General features: G+C 37.0%; 1 long non-coding RNA gene across 2 annotated transcripts; it reads right to left on the reverse strand.

The window, feature by feature from the left end:
* Positions 1-853: 853 nt before the first annotated feature.
* LOC112179153 lies at positions 854-3822 on the reverse strand. Of its 2 annotated transcripts, none has more exons than XR_005803746.1 (6): positions 3479-3822; positions 3226-3361; positions 2494-2585; positions 2324-2400; positions 2008-2100; positions 854-1848 (listed from the first exon to the last, which is right to left on the reverse strand). It is a non-coding gene; the product is annotated as an uncharacterized LOC112179153 (long non-coding RNA). The 2 variants fall into 2 exon arrangements; XR_002927660.2 differs by having other exon boundaries at positions 858-1848; positions 3454-3822.
* Between the last annotated feature and the right edge of the window lie 234 nt (positions 3823-4056).

Consider the following 4056-nt stretch of genomic DNA (forward strand, 5'->3'; position numbering starts at 1 on the left):
GCTATTCAAGCATGGCGAGTATGGCGTACAAGTCCCCCCAGTATCGAGGACATTTATCATGGCGAGTATATGTTATTCATGCATGGCGAGTGTATGCTATTCAAGCATGGCGAGTATGGCGTACAAGTCCCCCTATTATCGAGAACATTTATCATGGCGAGTGTATATCAGTCAGGCATGGCAAGTATGGTGTGCAAGTCTCCCCAGTATTGGGGACATTTGTCATGACAGGAGCGAGGACTGATCTCGCTAGTGAAATTTCATGTGTATATAAGCAACAGAGGTGATAAGATTAAAGTATTTAAATAAGAGTATTGAGTATAGCTCAATAGGCGATTTTGTGTATATGACATTATTTGGACCATTAGATCTGCTAGAACATGTAGTTGGGTTGTGTTTGAGCAAGTCTAAACTCATAATGATAACAAATATATGTGCATGTCATAGTTTGTGGAGTGAGTATCGCATGTATACGTAGTATGTAATCAAGATAAAAGCATGGCGTGTGTTTAGCATGTATTCACAATGGAGATACTAATAACATTGTGCAATATTTTAGTCATGCTTGATAATCATGGAGACATTTAAACATTGCATCAACATTAAGGCAGAGTAATTATGCGATTAAAATTATCGAATTTTGTAGGCATGCTTTCGATTGTAATAATCAATGAAGCATGTGAAATATAACATTAACTCAAATTAAAAGAGTGGAGGTGAGAACTTATCTGGAGCCGTTCGTAAGTGATGAAGATATTGTAGAAAGATTGGAATTGTCCATATATAAGACTCCATATCAATTAGCGGATACCGATAATACAGTTGCTTTTGCTCATATAAGAAGGCGTGGAAATTCATTAATTCTTGCTGGAAGACTAAGATATATGCTTGATTGCTACTGCCATATGCATATATGCATGGCAATATACTGAGACAAAGATTGTACTACTTCGAGTAATTGCGCGTATACATATGGCACATAAGTTGAGGCATTAATAATCCTTGCGAGAATAAACTTGCCCAAAAGAAAAGCTGGGCCAAAGCTTGTATTTGTGAGGACGCAGGTATGCATGAGATCCTGGTAACCAGTATGGTTATGACAATTGGAAGAGCCATGGCATAAGCAGCTAAGTACATTTGTCATGCACGTGTGGTTTTGCATGTAGTGGCCTTGTGCCATGCTTGACATGTGTATTCCCTAAGATGATAATAAGCATGAGCTATAGCTTTGTCGTAAGCATGCCCCTAAAGAGTGATCACTCTCATATACATGTTGCTTTGCATATAGCTAGTATAATTGAAAGCAAGTATAGTTATGGCATGGGAAGCATGTTGAACGTTCATAAATCTGAAGGGATTAATTGAAGCATAATCAAGACAAGGGACTTGTCTGAATGTAAAATATCGTTCTGGAGTGCAGAGGAACACAACGAATCCGAAACCATGAGTGATACCGAGAAGAAGTATAACAGTGATGAGCGATACTGAGAGCGATACTGAGAGAGAGATGTGCGATACCGAGAGCCATACTTTGAGAGAGATGAGTGATACCGATAGTGGAGATGCAGAGTGGCAATGCCGAGTTAGAGTCGTTATATAGCATACGTAGGCATTGGTAAGTATATAATTAATCCCCGGATGGAGATTGCCGATGGATGCCAAAATATATACATGCACGCTTGAGTTTAGCATTAGCTCTTGCTTGTAAGAAGAGGTTGGGGCACGGAGCAATGCTTGGACAGACATTGATTAAGCAATTGGTTAAATATTATATGCTTGATATGTAGAAGTATAAATGTATAGCACTAAGCTTTTTTGTTTGAAGTGGATGGAGTCCTGTGTGCAGTCCTGCAAAATATTTCAAGAATTAGTAAAAATAGTATTATTATATTAGAGATTAACTTTTATTAGTCATGGAAATAGAATAGTTCAAAGAGGAAACTCACGAAAGGAAACATATAGAGAATGAATGATGGAAAGTTTGAAGGTTTAGTTAATGTGAAAGACCTTTTTTGGAGCAGAAAGCTTTGCTCGTGCAAGCCTCAATTACAGAAAGTCACCCATTACTCTTAGCTGAATTGTTCCAAACCTCCAACATGTCTGTATATGTATGAAGAAACATACAATAAATGAATTTCAAATTTCAAAGGAAGACACAATTAGTACCTATGTTGCCAGAGTTATTGATTCATTTGTCATCCAGGATTAGTAGTTTTGATTCATATCATTTTAAATATTTGTTTCATGTCTCTCTGTATTAGAAAAATACGTTGAGAGCAAGTGCAATTGATAAACAAATGAATTAGGTAGCTTAGCTTATTACCGAAAATGCAAGCAAAGCACATAAGCTTGTCCAAGGTCAGCCCTCCATCAGCTAGCCTCATTTCCAAGATCTTCAACCTGATTAGAGAAAAGGTAGATATAACCTATGTCTGAGTTGAGAGTAGCTTCAGAATATAATTATTTGATTTCATTATGACACCAGTAGCTTACTTTGTCGCCTTTATGGCAACTGTTCACTCCTATCATGAATCCCCTACCTAAAAAGAGCCGAATGCACCTTGCTGGCAGAAGAACTGGCAGCACTACAGCAGAATCAGACATGGGGCTTAGTTCCTCTTTTTTAAACAATAACAGAAAAGAATGAAAATAGAAATTTGGTAGATACACCTCCCCTAATCTCTGTAAAAAATTTAATCTTCACTCTACCCTTCTCTATAGAAAAAAAAAAAAAAACTGTGCATTTTCTTTCTCCACTTCTCCACACTCTTTCTCTCTCTGTTGTAGGGGAAAAGAAGTTCTTATAAAGTAGAGTACTTTACAGAGCTAAGTAGAAAAACACCATTGAAGCATAAGAGATTGCCTGAAGAAACATAAATCATCCTTATACTCGGACAAAGGGAGTCCCAAAAATGGACCTTTTCCACCAAAATCTTTTCACATATACGAACTTGCCGACTCCCTACAAACCGTACATGATCATCTTTTTCTATCATTTTTCTGTTATTAATCGAATATAAAGGATATACATATATATGTATACGCAATGGCAGTAAACCAAATACATCGTAAACCCTTCACTTCCATCTCCATTCAAATCGAAACTTAAAGCCAAATTACCTTCATTCACATCCTAATATACAAATACACAAAATTTACAAACAAAAAACTCACTCAAAACCACAATTTTAGACAACTGAAGAAACACCCAAATCAAACATATACCTCTTCTTCTGCTGAAAGCTTTCTCCCAAACTTTATCAAAATCTTAGCAGCAACCTCTTCCGAAACAAACCCAAACCCTCTCCGAAAATCAACCAAAATCTTGGATCTCTCCTCTTCTTTTTCCTATCCCAACGATCTACAATCAAAATCGAAAATCTTACATCAAATCTATAATTCAAAATCAGAAGTTTTATATCAAATCTGGCACAGAAACTTGATAAACCAAACCTTTCCTATTTGTTTTCAACCCAACCTTCCACGAAGACGGATATCTGGGTTTGATGGCTGTGTTTTTTTTTTTTCCTTGGAAATTACGTCCAAACTACACTTGATAACTGCGTTCAAGAGAGGCTTCCCAAACAGATTAAAAAACCAGGCAAAATGGCGAGCCAAAAAGGCAAAACACACTCTCTCAATCGAATCAGAAAATTGTAGAAGATTATAGAAGAATTGAAGCCTGTAATTGCAAGGAAAAATCAAGGGAAAAAGCATCCTTTCATCGTTTCAGATGCTAATGGCAGAGCCGTAAAAAAAGATAAAGTGAGTACAAAACTGTCCTTTCGGTCCCTTATGCACAGTAGTAACAGTAACCGGGCTTTAGTATATAGTATAATGTGTGTGACTATGTAGTAAGCACACGTAGCATATGTCATTGTGCATGCATCAGTAAGTATTCAATATGTATTGAAATGAAACAATTGAGGTGTCAAACAAGGATTACATTTGTGCATGTATCAAATGGGATCAGAACAGGGTGAGAGTGTATGTGTACTCAAAAGCAATTATGCTATTTGGACACGTGTGGACTCATGCATCAACGCCTAGCAGGCA

This window comes from Rosa chinensis, chromosome 7, assembly GCF_002994745.2.
Source record: "Rosa chinensis cultivar Old Blush chromosome 7, RchiOBHm-V2, whole genome shotgun sequence".
In the NCBI taxonomy this organism is placed as follows: domain Eukaryota; kingdom Viridiplantae; phylum Streptophyta; class Magnoliopsida; order Rosales; family Rosaceae; genus Rosa; species Rosa chinensis.